The sequence below is a fragment of the Phocoena phocoena genome, chromosome 5 (assembly GCF_963924675.1).
Source record: "Phocoena phocoena chromosome 5, mPhoPho1.1, whole genome shotgun sequence".
NCBI classification, from domain to species: Eukaryota; Metazoa; Chordata; class Mammalia; order Artiodactyla; family Phocoenidae; genus Phocoena; species Phocoena phocoena.
The window spans coordinates 113,935,774-113,951,027 of NC_089223.1; the positions used below are offsets into that span (position 1 = coordinate 113,935,774).

General features: G+C 37.7%; 1 protein-coding gene across 2 annotated transcripts in view; it reads right to left on the reverse strand.

Annotated features, from left to right (window-relative positions):
* LOC136123111 (bifunctional heparan sulfate N-deacetylase/N-sulfotransferase 4) overlaps positions 1 to 15,254 on the reverse strand; it is a 239,054-nt gene that overhangs the window by 66,484 nt on the left and 157,316 nt on the right. The gene's annotated exons all lie outside the window — the stretch shown is intronic.

A 15,254-nucleotide genomic window follows, 5' to 3' on the forward strand; every position in this document is an offset into this window, starting at 1 on the left:
CACATACTTTACCCAGGGATTTCCCACTTGTTATCACTAGGTAATCTCAGGTTTCTTTGATTGCCTTCATTATGATAAAAAGGGTAAGAGATTCTTCTCACATAATTGGTTGTCTGGGTCCTAGCAAACCTTCTATTGGAGTTTTCATATTGATTCGGCTGTTCTCTCCCTTATTCATTGCAGCTAGCACTGTCTTAGAATGTAACTACACTCTACTACCAATGACAAAAATTCCAGGGAGAAATAATACACCTGAGAAGTAGAATCAGTTCAGTTTCACGCTGCTCATTTATTAAGGCTCAAGCTTAAAAGCATTTATTTGCCTAGTCACTGAGTCAGAGGACAGTTGAAGTTTAAAAATGTCTAATCACGAGTACTCACAAAGTAGTGCCTATATTCTAGTCTTTGCAATTGCCCTATAATGCTTATTTAATCGCTGAAGAAGCTGAAACAGATTATATAACCTGCACACAATAACACAGATTGGGTTTAAAACACAAGGAGTTTATGATTCTCAAACCCTCTTAAACAGTATTCTATGTGCAATGTATCATTTTCTTGTTAATCTACAAGTTTTTTTTTTACATTTGATAAAAATTTCCTCCTTAACATGTTTAATTTTTTGGCCTTGTTACTACTTTCCTGATCAATGAGTAGCCCTTGACTTTTGGCCCTAAGAAAGACAATTGGTCACTATTTCTTCTGTAGAGATCATGATAGTTTAGGTATTGGATCTTACATCCCATAATCATTCTGATTTGTTTTCTCATTCTACATTTTTGGTACTTTGGGGATCAGAACAAGTAATTTATTTCTACCTTAAATTTATTTTCCTTTATTTCTTTCCTTTTCTTTTTTCCTTCCTTCCTTCCCTCCCCCTTCCCTTCCTTCTTTCCTTCCTTTCCCTTTTCCTTCCTTCCTTCCTTTCTTTCTCTTATGTCATTTCCACCTCCAGTTCTCATCCACACATCTCTGCTGAGCTACCCCTTCCTCATATTTAGGCAGGCTGGATATTATCATACTTTCTTAAATAACATCCTTTATGGTATAAAATATGCACATCTACATTTTCAAACCATAGATTTTTATATCTCAAAAAAGCACATGTTTTTGAGCAAAAGAACAGCTATCCCTATCCCCTTTGCCACCAAAGTGAATATTTCAATTTGTAGTCCTTTCTTTGGAAAATGGGGATATTCTTTCGGATTGCCTTTGCAAGATACTTTTAAGTGGCTCATTTTAGTACATTTTACACTAAATGGATTTTGGTTCCATTTACTTTTGACAGGTGATATACATATTATATAACTGGTTATTTCTTATCAAATATTAAGGAGATTCAAAGAAGGGAGTAGACTGAAGATGACCTTGAAGAACACACTAAGTCGAATAATAAGACTATGCTGAACGTGATATCTGGCAGGGATAATAAAACCTGTTTTCACTTTAGGTAATAATGTGCTTGAAGTTAAGTCATACTTGGAGCAAAGCACTAAACTCAAGAGAGGTGAAGTAAAATTGATAATCCTCTTAGAGGTTTACAAAGACCTTTAGAAAATGTCGAAGCAAGCATCAATTATAAACTTCTTTAAAAAATGTTATCTGCTGTCCCTAAATGGAACAGCTGCACCTTCCAGGGAGGTAGATTACATGAGAAAAAAAGCACAGAACTTGATATCAAATGCACCTGTATGTAACTTCCAATTTCATCTTTTTCTAGCTATTGGCCTTGGGGAATTTATTTAGCTTCTTAGAACCTCAGTGACTCCATCTGCAAACTGGGGATAATGATACCCACATCCTAAGATTATCGCGAGAAGAAAAGTACTTGGTTCACAGTGAATACTGTGTTTTTGAATGTTCAATGAAAGTACAATAATGACAGAGATGGATCTTAAGAAATCTTGGCACCTTTCTCAAGCTATTCTTTGGAAACTCCAATGCTAAACACTAAATCATTTGTTGTTTTATCCACAGACAGTTCTTTTTTTTGTTTTTTTTTTGCAGTACGTGGGCCTCTCACTGTTGTGGCCTCTCCCGTTGCGGAGCACAGGCTCTGGACGCTTAGGCTCAGCGGCCATGGCTCACGGGCCCAGCCGCTCCGCGGCATGTGGGATCTTCCTGGTCCGGGGCACGAACCCATGTCCCCCGCATCAGCAGGCAGACTCTCAACCACCGCGCCACCAGAGAAGCCCCACTGACAGTTCTTTTAATCATTGTATAACAAGTATACAAATTTTTAGTAGTTAAAAACAGAAAGTTCCACTTTCTTTCTAAAGTCTCTTGGCATCTCTTTTTGTAGAGTCTACGTTTGTACCATTTTCCAAGTTATAGTTTGGGGGGTAAGAATATTTACAAATCTAATATAGTTTATTGGGAAGACTGTAAGTAGGAATATAAATAAAGTGTTAGAGCAACTTTAAATAAATAACAGCAGTAAGTCAGGGACATTCTGAGGAAACTTCATTAACACACAAAGCCTTGCCTATAGGATCACCTTACAAGTAACGAGACAGTGACTCATTCATGGGAAATGTCCTCAGAGAAGCCCCCAAACACCTTTTCCTCAAGAGTCATCACCACCAATATTTTCAGTAAAATTATGGAAGTTGACTACAATGCAGAAACTTTCCCCCAGCAGAAATAACAGTTGTTATTCCTATCTCAATATAAGAGATAGTTAAGGGCTCCTGCAACTTATTTCCTAATATCTCCAAAACACGTTATCCTCTTTTTCACTCTTCTTGCTTCTCAGAATAGCGTAGACTAGGCTGGTCACCTGAAGTTAATCCTGTGTACTCTTTGTGGTACTCTCCTCTGTCCTCAGGGCATTTTTCCTATTAATTACCCAAACCCTTCTCCTATTCTAAGACATACTCTTGCAAATTTATTCTACCTACTTTCCATTATCACTTTGCTTACAATCATCTAGTCTCTTTATTCTAAAATTGCCTTCAGAGGAGCTTCAAGATGGTGGAAGAGTAAGACGCGGAGATCACCTTCCTCCCCACAAATACATCAGAAATACATTTACACGTGGAACAACTCCTACAGAACACCTACTGAACGCTGGCAGAAGACCTCAGACCTCCCAAAAGGCAAGAAACTCCCCACGTACCTGGAGACAAAAGAATAGGGACGGGACCTGCACCAGTGGGAGGAAGCCGTGAAGGAGGAAACGTTTCCACACACTAGGAAGCCCCTTCGCGGCAGAGACTGCGGGTGGCGGAGGGGGGGGAAGCTTCGGAGCCGCGGAGGAGAGCGCAGCCACAGGGGTAAGGAGGGCAAAGCGGAGAGATTCCCGCACAGAGGGTGGGTGCCGACCGGCACTCACCAGCCCTAGAGGGTTGTCTGCTCACCGCCGGGGCGGGCGGGGCTGGGAGCAGGCTCGGGCTTCCGGTGGAGCACAGGGAGAGGGCTGGGGTTGGCTGCGTGAACACAGCCTGCAGGGGGTTAGTGCGCCACGGCTAGCTGGGAGGGAGTCCGGGAACAGAGCTGGAGCTGCCGAAGAGGCAAGAGACTTTTTCTTCCCTCTTTGTTTCCTGGTGCGCAAGGAGAAGGGATTAAGAGCGTCGCCTAAACGAGCTCCAGAGACACGCGGGAGCCGCGGCTATCATCGCGGATGCCAGAGAAGGGCATGAGACTCTAAGGCTGCTGCTGCCGCCACCAAGAAGCCTGTGTGCGAGCACAGGTCACTATCCACACCTCCCCTCCCGGGAGCCTGTGCAGCCCGCCACTGCCAGGGTCCCGTGATGCAGGGACAACTTCCCCGGGAGAACACACAGTGTGCCTCACGCTGGTGCAACGTCACGCTGGCCTCTGCCGCCACAGGCTCGCCCCGCATCCGTACCCCTCCCTCCCCCCGGCCTGAGTGAGCCAGAGCCCCCGAATCAGCTGTTCCTTTAACCCCGTCCTGTCTGGGCGGGAACAGACACCGTCAGGCGACCTACACGCAAAGACAGGGCCAAATCCAAAGCTGAACCCCAGGAGCTGTGCAAACAAAGAAGAGAAAGGGAAATCTCTCCCAGCAGCCTCAGGAGCAGCGGATTAAATCTCCACAATCAACTTGATGTCCCCTGCAACTGTGGAATACCTGAATAGAAAATGAATCATCCCAAATTGAGGTAGTAGACTTTGGGAGCAACGATATATATTTTTTGTTCCTTTTTCTTTTTTTGTGAGTGTGAACGTGTACGCTTCTGTGTGTGATTTTCTCTGTATAGCTTTGCTTTTACCATTTGTACTAGGGTTCCGTCAGTCCTTTTTGGTTTTTTGTATAGTTTTTAGTGTTTGTTATCAGTGGTGGATTTGTTTTTTGATTTGGTTGCTCTCTTCTTTCTTTCTTTTTTTTAAATTACCTTTAAAAATTTTTACTAATTTTTTAATAATTATTTTTTATTTATTTTAATAACTTTCTTTTCTTTCTTTCTTTCTTTCTTTCTTTCTTTCTTTCTTTCTTTCTTTCTTTCTTTTCTTTCCTTTTCTTTTTTTCTACCTTTTATTCTGAACTGTGTGGATGACAGGGTCTTGGTGCTCCAGCTGGGCATCAGGACTGTGCCTCTGAGGTGGGAGAGCCAAGTTCACGACATTGGTCCACCAGAGACCTCCCAGCTCCATGTAACATCAAATGGCAAAAATCTCCCAGAGATCTCCATCGCAACGCCAAGACCCAGCTCCAATCAACAACCAGCAAGCTACACTGCTGGACACCCTGTGCCAAACAACTAGCAAGACAGGAACACAACACCACCCATTAGCAGAGAGGTTGCCTAAAATCATAATAAGGTCACAGACACCACAAAAAATACCCACCAGAAAGACAAGGTCCAGCTTCATCCACCAGAACACAGGCACCAGTCCCCTCCACCAGGAAGCCTACACAACCTACTGAACCAACATTAGCCACTGGGGGCAGACACCAAAAACAATGGGAACTACGAACCTGCAGCCTGCGAAAAGGAGACCCCAAACACAGTAAGTTAAGCAAAATGAGAAGACAGAGAAAAACAAAGCAGATGAAGGAGCAAGGTAAAAACCCACCAGACCAAACAAATGAAGAGGAAATAGGCAGTCTACCTGAAAAAGAATTCACAATAATAACAGTAAAGATGATCTAAAATCTTAGAAACAGAATGGAGAAAATACAAAAGAAAGCAGATGAAGGAGCAAGGTAAAAACCCACCAGACCAAACAAATGAAGAGGCAATAGGCAGTTTACCTGAAAAAGAATTCAGAATAATGATAGTAAAGATGATCCAAACTCTTGGAAATAGAATGGAGAAAATACAAGAAACGTTTAACAAGGACCTAGAAGAACTAAAGAGCAAACAAACAATGATGAACCACACAATAAACGAAATTAAAAATTCTCTAGAAGGAATCAATAGCAGAATAACAGAGGCAGAAGAACGGATAAGTGACCTGGAAGATAAAAAAAGTAGAAATAACTACTGCAGAGCAGAGTAAAGAAAAAAGAAAGAAAAGAATTGAGGACAGTCTCAGAGACTTCTGGGACAACATTAAATGCACCAACATTCGAGTTATAGGGGTCCCAGAAGAAGAAGAGAAAAAGAAAGGGACTGAGAAAATATCTGGAAATTATAGTTGAAAACTTCCCTAATATGGGAAAGGAAATAGTTAATCAAGTCCAGGAACTGCAGAGAGTCCCATAGAGGATAAATCCAAGGAGAAACATGCCAAGGCACATATTAATCAAACTATCAAAAATTAAATACAAAGAAAAAATATTAAAAACAGCAAGGGAAAGGCAACAAATAACATACAAGGGAATCCTCATAAGGTTAACAGCTGATCTTTCAGCAGAAACTCTGCAAGCCAGAAGGGACTGGCAGGACATATATAAAATGATGAAAGGGAAAAACCTACAAACAAGATTACTCTACCCAGCAGGGATCTCATTCAGATTTGACAGAGAAATTAAAACCTTTACAGACAAGCAAAAGCTAAAAGAATTCAGCACCAACAAACCAGCTTTGCAACAAATGCTAAAGGAACTTCTCTAGGCAGGAAACACAAGTGAAAGAAGAGACCTACAGTAACAAACCCAAAACAATTAAGAAAATGGTAATAGGAACATGCATATCGATAATTGCCTTAAATGTAAATGGATAAATGCTGCAATCAAAAGACAAACACTGGCTGAATGGATACAAAAACAAGACCCATAAATATGCTGTCTACAAGAGATCCACTTCAGACCTAGGGACACATACAGAATGAAAGTGAGGGGATGGAAAAAGATATTCCATGCAAATGGAAATCAAAAGAAAGCTGGAGTAGCGATTCTCATATCAGACAAAATAGACTTTAAAGAAAAGACTATTACAAGAGACAAAGAAGGACACTACATAATGATCACGGGATCAATCCAAGAAGATGATGTAACAATTGTAAATATCTATGCACCCAAAATAGGAGCACCTCAATACATAAGGCAAATACTAACAGCCATAAAAGGGGAAATCGATAGTAACACAATCAGAGTAGGGGACATTAACACCCCACTTTCACCAATGGACAGATCATCCAAAATGAAAATAAATAAGGAAACAGAAGCTTTAAATGATACATTAAAGAAGATGGACTTAATTGATATTTATAGGACATTCCATCACAAAACAACAGAATACACTTTCTTCTCAAGTGCTCATGGAACACTCTCCAGGATAGATCATATCCTGGGTCACAAGTCAAGCCTTAGTAAATTTAAGAAAATTGAAATTGTATCAAGTATCTTTTCTGACCACAATGCTATGAGACTAGATATCAATTACAGGAAAAAATCCGTAAGAAATACAAACACATGGAAGCTAAACCATACAGTACTTAATAACCAAGAGACCACTGAAGAAATAAAAGAGGAAATCAAAAAATACCTAGAAACAAATGACAATGAAACCAAGACAACCCAAAGTCTATGGGATGCAGCAAAAGCAGTTCTAAGAGGGAAGTTTATAGCAATACAATGCTACCTTAAGAAACAAAAAACATCTCAAATAAACAACCTAACCTTACACCTAAAGCAATTAGAGAAACAAGAACAAAAAAACCCCAAAGTTAGCAGAAGGAAAGAAATAATAAACATCAGATCAGAAATAAATGAAAAAGAAATGAAGGAAATGATAGCAAAGATCAATAAAACTAAAAGCTGGTTCATTGAGAAGATAAACAAAATTGATAAACCATTAGCCAGACTCATCAAGAAAAAAAGGGAGAAGCCTCAAATTAATAGAATTAGAAATGAAAAAGGAGAAGTAACAACTGACATTGCAGAAATACAAAGGATCATGAGAAATTACTGCAAGCAACTACTTGCCAATAAAATGGACAACCTGGAAGAAATGGACACATTCTTAGAAAACACAACCTGCCGAGACTGAACCAGGAAGAAATAGAAAACATGAACAGACCAATCACAAGCACTGAAATTGAAACTGTGATTAAAAAACTTCCAACAAACAAAAGCCCAGGACCAGATGGCTTCACAGGATAATTCTGTCAAACATTTAGAGAAGAGCTAACACCTATCCTTCTCAAACTCTTCCAAAATATAGCAGAGGGAGGAACACTCCCAAACTCATTCTACAAGTCCACCGTCACCTTGAAACCAAAACCAGACTAATATGTCACAAAGAAAGAAAATTACAGGCCAATATCACTGATGAACATTGATGCAAAAATCCTCAACAAAATACTAGCAAACAGAATCCAACAGCACATTAAAAGGGTCATACACCATGATCAAGTGGGGTTTATTCCAGGAATGGAAGGATTATTCAATATACACAAATCAATCAATGTGATACACCATATTAACAAATTGAAGAATAAAAACCATATGATCATCTCAATAGATGCAGAAAAAGCTTTTGATAAAATTCAAAACCCATTTATGATAAAAACCCTCCAGAAAGTAGGCATAGAGGGAACTTACCTCAACATAGTAAAGGCCATATATGACAAACCCACAGCCAACATCATCCTCAATGGTGAAAAAATGAAACCATTCCCACTAAGATCAGGAACAAGACAAGGTTGCCCAATTTCACCACTCTTATTCAACATAGTTTTGGAAGTTTTAGCCACAGCAATCAGAGAAGAAAAAGAAATGAAAGGAATTGAAATCAGAGAAGAAGAAGTAAAGCTGTCACTGTTTGCAGATGACATGATACTCTACATAGAGAATCCTAAAGATGTTACCAGAAAACTATTAGAGCTAATCAATGGATTTGGTAAAGTAGCAGGATACACAATTAATGCACAGAAATCTCTTGCATTCCTAAACACTAACGATGAAAAATCTGAAAGTGAAATTAAGGAAACACTCCCATTTACCATTGCAAGAAAAAGAATAAAATACTTGGGAATAACCCTACCTAAGGAGACAAAAGATCTGTATGCAGAGAACTATAAGACACTGATGAAAGGAATTAAAGATGATACAAACAGATGGAGAGATATACCATGTTCTTGGATTGGAAGAATCAACATTGTGAAAATGACTATACTACCCAAAGCAATCTACAGATTTAATGCAGTTCCTATTAAACTACCACTGGCATTTTTCACAGAAGTAATACAAAATATTTCACAACTTTTATGGAAACACAAAAGACCCCGAATAGCCAAAGCAATCTTGAGAAAGAAAAACGGAGCTGGAGGAATCAGAGTCCCTGACTTCAGACTACACTACAAAGCTACAGTAATCAAGGCAGTATGGTATTGGCACAAAAACAGAAATATAGATCAACGGAACAGTATAGAAAGCTCAGAGATAAACCCATGAACATATGGTCACCTTATTTTTGAAAAAGGAGACCAGAATATACAATGGAGAAAAGACAGCCTCTTCAATAAATGGTGCTGGGAAAACTGGACAGCTACATGTAAAAGAATGAAATTAGAACACTCCCTAATACCTTACACAAAAATAAACTCAAAATGGATTGAAGACCTAAATGTAAGGCCAGAAACTATCAAACTCTTAGAGGAAAACATAGGCAGATCGCTCTATAACATAAATCACAGCAAGATCCTTTTTGACCCCCTCCTAGAGAAATGGAAAGAAAAATAAAGTAATGGGACCTAATGAAACTTAAAAGGTTTTGCATAGCAAAGGAAACCATAAACAAGACGAAAAGACAACCCTCAGAATGGGAGAATATATTTGCAAATGAAGCAACTGACAAAGGGTTAATTTCCAAAATATACAAGCAGCTCATGGAGCTCAATATCAGAAAAAAAAACAACCCAGTCCATAAATGGGCAGACGACCTAAACAGACATTTCTCCAAAGAAGATATAAAGACTGCCAACAAACACAGGAAAGGATGCTCAACATCATTAATCATTAGAGAAATGCAAATCAAAAGTACAATGAGATATCATCCTCACACCAGTCAGAATGGCTATCATCCAAAAATCTACAAACAATAAATGCTGGAGAGGGTGTGGAGAAAAGAGAACCCTCTTGCACTGTTGGGGGGAATATAAACTGATACAACCGCTATGGAGAACAGTATGGAGGTTCCTTAAAAAACTAAAAATAGAACTACCATATGACCCAGAAATCCCAGTACTGGGCACATACCCTGAGAAAACCGTAATTCAAAAAGAGTCATGTACCACAATGTTCACTGCAGCTCTATTTACAATAGCCAGGGCATGGAAGCAACTTACCTGTCCATTGACAGATGAATGGATAAAGAAGATGTGGCATTTATATATATAATGGAATATTACTCAGCCATGAAAAGAAATGAAATTCAGTTATTTGTAGTGAGCTGGATGGACCTAGAATCTGTCATACAGAGTGAAATAAGTCAGAAGGACAAAAACAAATACCGTATGTAAACACATATATATGGAATCTAAAAACAAACCAAAAAGATGGTCATGAAGAACCTAGGGGCAGGACAGGAATAAAGACGCAGACCTACTAGAGGATGGACTTGAGGACAGTGTTGACTTTTCCTGTTTCTACAGTGCTCATCTTCTACCAAGAAAACAAACTCAGTTCACACTTGCTTGTTCTCTTTTATTGATTCTTCCTCTCCTCTTGAAAAGTCCTCTGAGTTCTGTATACAATCGTTTCCTTCTCTTTCGCTGTGCAATATCCTCTCCTAATATTATACAAGGTCTTGTCTCCGATTATTGTCTAAAAGTAAAGGAATCAAAAATACCTTCAGAGCTGAAAAAATTTAATGCCACATTTGCAATCTGAGATGTAGCCCTCTCAGGTTCTTCTTAACTCCTTGTTTGTATCTCCAAGTCAGTTTCTCTTCACCATTTCTATCAGTTTAGAATCTTTATGTCATTTGACTATTGAGTCTACCCTGGCACTACTCCTGCTACAAGTTTTTCCTTTCCATTTGCATTTCCATCATTTTAATTTAGAGTCTTTTTCCATGTCTTTAGCTTTATTGCAAGAATCTCCTCCTTGGTCTGAGCTTCCATCTTTGCCATCATAATTCATTCAGCATCAATCACCACATTATTCACCATAAGGCATATCTTTGTCTTTCTCTCTCAGAACTGTTCACTGCTTTCAGTACCTGTTAATTAAAGTTGAAGCTGCTTCAGTACTGTTTGAGACCCTTTGTGATTTAATCCCAACCAGGTCTTGGGATTAAATCACAGGTCGCAGACCAGAATCCCAGGTCTTGACTCTGATATAACTGCATGTCACTGCTGTTTCTCAAACATTTATTTCCCCATATCAGTGTATGTACTCTTGTCTATGTGTTCTCCTTTCCAATTTTACTTTGGAAATTCTAGTCCTTCCTCAGGTTCACCTCCTGAATAATTTTAGCACCCCATCCTTCTCTTACTGCCTATACCACACATTCTGTGTGAGATTTTTTGGTTATACTAGGTGAACCATATGAAATTGCCGTTTTTAGGCCAAAAATGTTTGAGTACAGGCAATTTTACCTGGTGTAACCTCACATTTTCCTCTATTAAATTAGAAGCTCCTTAAAGGTAGAATTGATTTATCTTTTTTTGAAAATTTCCCAGCATATATTTATATTTATGATTGCTCAGTTAATATTAACTTATTGAATTTATGAGTTGACAATGAATACCATATACATCATTTATAGTTGGAATATATTGTGAATAATTAACTTAGTACTATTAGCCTACTTATATTTTTCTACCCTAATATTTTTTGACATTCTGTGCTTTGAAGTATAACACATACAGAGAGGTACATAATGCATTTTTATAATTAGCTTTGGTATCCAGTTGTGTGAGTTGTCCCACTTTCTTCTTCTCAAAGAGCTGTAAAGTGCTATCCTTCTTTTGTATAAGAATGATGCCTGAGTAACCAGTAAATTTCACCACCAAGAAATCCCTGTTTCATATCCACACTGCTTAAATTTTTATCATAATGCAAGTAAATGCAGTTCACATATATTATGCCTCTCATAACTAATTCGTTAATTGTTAGAGAGTGTGTACATGTATCTGAAATGGAGCAGGACACTATGGTCCTTCCCTCCTGCCCGCAATGTCCTCTGCCTGCCTTTCATCTGTAGAAAAACTTTAGCCAGAGTATAAGTTCAATCAGAGAAGTGAGAAAATGCAGAAGCAAAGGAAAACAGTCCAACATGACTAAATAATAGTTTAGTCAGTAAGCAAAGTCAAGGACCTTTAGTTTTTTCTCAAGGGCTATAGGTAATATTCTAAGCCATATCCTTTGAGCTGTCTTGTAGATACTGAGCCCCTCACCAGGTGGAAGATGTTAACTACATGATGACCAGACTGTAGCCATGACATAAGTTGCCACTATTCTAAGAGCTGGCCTCAAAGAAATGGGAACAAACCAACCCTGGAACTAAAGACTAACTGTACTTAAAACAATCAAGATGATGCTGATCAGACCATTGCATGACTAATTTCAAGATGACTGTCAGAGATGACTGTGCTCTTTCTACATGTAGCCCCCTCCTTCTGCCTATAAATGCTCTTGCCCACTGATTATCAGTGGCGGGGAGTTGGCCTTTGAACAGGAGTCTGCCCTCTCCCCTGGTTGCTGGCATCCAAAATAAAGCAAACTTTCCTTTCCACCAACCTTGCCTCTCTATTGGCTTTTGAGCAGCGAGCAGCCAGACCCCACTTTCGGTGACATTTTGAGATAGAAATAGGTATGCTGGAGAGATGAGAAGGCCTAAAAAGGGATTGTGAGTGTTAAGATTATGTCTATATCTGCTTCCTCATTTTCAAAAGTGTTAAATCTACCTAACAAATTTGTATTAAGAATTCAGAATCTTGTATTTAATCTAACAAAGCAATAAATAAATGTGATTCTGTTATAAAAGAATAATTAAACAATGTTAAAACTCTCCTTATACTCATATTCATGGAATTATGGTATAAAATTATCAAGAACATAGAAGCTTTAATACCATATAACCAGTGACAACTATGAAAGTCTGTCTCTGTGGTATGGTCCTGACTCAGTCTTTGAGATCATTCACCTGTATTTCTTTTAGTTGAAACCGAGAACGAAGACATTGACTAGTATGGTTTTCAATCATGATGGCTTTTTAAGTGAGGGTGAAAGTATCATTGCCCATTTCTAAATTATTTGCTTTGGACAAAAAACTATGCATCTGGATATTCACCTGGACTATATATGAATTATTCAGATTGCATGCAAATTATTTGCAAGAAAATACAAGCAAACAGTTATTTTACATGTTTTTAGGATTACTACCTTTTTATGTTTGTTTTCATGTTTTTAAGAAAATTACGGTTTGTTGTCAAAATGTTTGTCAGAGTCAACCATGTCTAACTCAAGGATTTATGTATGTATGTTTCAATATATATCATATATGCACGTATTTAAATAGATGTTATTATTTTTTAGAGCTGTTTTATGTTCACAGCATAATTGAGCTTAAAGTACAGAGATTTCCTGTAAACCTCTTGCTCCCATACATACATAACTTCTCCCTTTATCAACATTCACCACCAGATTGGTACATTTATTACAATTGATGAATCTACATCAACACATCTTTGTCACCCAAAGCCTACAGTTTACATTAGAGTTCACTCTTAATGTTGTGTGTTCTATTGGTTTGGACAAATGTATGACATATATCCACCATTATAGTGTCATACAGAATAGTTTCACTGCCCTAAAAATCCTCTGTGCTCCAACTCTTCATCTCTCTCTCCTTTCTAACCCCTAGCAACCACTGATCTTTTTACTGTCTTCATAGTTTTTCCTTCCCCAGAAGGTTATATAGTTGGGATTATACAGTATGTACCCTTTTCATATTGATTTCTTTCATGTAGTAATATGGATTTAGGATTCTTCCATGTCTTTTCATGGTTTGGTCATTCCTTTTTATCTCTAAATGTATTCCCTTGTCTGGAAGTACTACAGTTTATTTATCCATTCACCTAACTGACAAATATCTTGGTTGTTTTCAAGTTTTGGCAATTGTGAATAAAGCCGCTATAAACATCTGTATGCAGATTTTGTGCGGACACAGTTTTCAACTCTTTTGGAGAATTACTAAGGAGTGAAATTGCTGGATAATAAGGTAAAAGTGTGTTAGTTTTGTAAGAAACTGCCAAGCTGTCTTCCAAAGTGGTTGTTCCAGTTTGCATTCCCACCAGCAATGACTGAGAGCTTCTATCGCTCTACATCTTTGCCAAAAATTGGTGTTATCAGTGTTGTGGATTTTGGCCATTCTAAGAAGTGTACTGTGTTATCTTACTGTTGTTTTAATTTGTACTTCACTGATGTCTTATGATGTGGAACATCTTTTCATATACTTATTTGCCATCTGTATATCTGTCTTGGAGAGGTTTCTGTTAAGGTCTTTGGCTCATTTTTTAATTGTGTGGGTTTTTTTCTTCCTGTTGAGTTTTAAGACTTTTTTGTGTGTATTTTGGACAGTATTTCTTTATCTGATGTGTCTTTTGCAGATACCTTCTCCATGTCTGTGGTTTGTCTTCGCCAACTGTCTGTTACTTCTTATGTGAGTTTTGGCAAATTGTATCTTTCAAGAAATTGACCCATTTCACCTAGGTTATCAAATTTGTTGGAATAGAGTTGTTCATAGTATTATTTGATTATCGTTTTAATGTCCTTTCTACTATAATTTTCATTATTTCTCTTCTTCTGGCTACTTTGGATTTGAATTGCTCTTCTTTTTCTAGTTTTCTAAGGTGGAGACTTAGATGATTGATTATAGATCTTTACCCTTTTGTAATATATTCATTCAATGCTATAAATTTACCTTTAACTACTGTGTTCGCTACATCCCACAAATTTCGATAAATTGTATTTTCATTTTCATTTAGTTTAAAATATTTTCTAATATCTCATAAGATTTCTTTTTTGACTCATATGTTATTTAAAAGTGTATTGTTCAATCTCCATGTACCTGGGGATTTTCCAGCTATTTCTCTGTTATTGTTTGCTAGTTTAATTCCACTGTGTATGATTTATATTCTTTTCCATTTGTTAAGGTGTCTTTTAAGGCCCAGAAAGTGATCTATCTTTGTGAATGTTCCATGTGAACTTGGAAAGAATGTGTATTCTGCTGTTTTTGGATGAAATAGTACATAGATGTCCATTATATCCTGTTGATTGATGGTGTTGAATTCAATCATGTCCTGAGTTTCTGCCTGCTGGATTTGTCTGTTTCTGAGAAAGGAGTATTGAAGTCTCCAACTATGATATTGGATTCATCTGTTTTTGCTTGCAGTTCTATCAGTTTTTGCCTTCCATAGTTTGATGCTCTGTTATTAGGCATATACACATTGAGAACTGTTATGTCTTCTTGGAGAATTGACCCCTTTATCATTATGTAATTCCCCTTTTTATTCCTGATAACTTCTTACCTTGAAGTCTGTTCTGTTTGAAACTAATATAGCGACTCCTACTTTTTTTTTTATTAGTGCTAGTATTATATATGTCTCCATCCATTTATTTTAAATGTATATACGTTTTTATATTTAAAGTTGATTTCCTGTAGAGAACATATAGTTGGGTCTTGTTTGTTGATCCACTCTGACAATTTGTCTTTTATTTGGTATATTTAGGCTCATGTCAAATTCATATTGATTAGTGATATAGTTGGTTAATATCTACCATATTTGTTACTGTTTTTCCTTTGTTGCCCTTATTCTTTGTTCATATTTTTGCCTTTTACTCTGAGTAGATCTGAGTTTCTGTCCTATATAATTTTCCTTTTCTCTAATGAAAT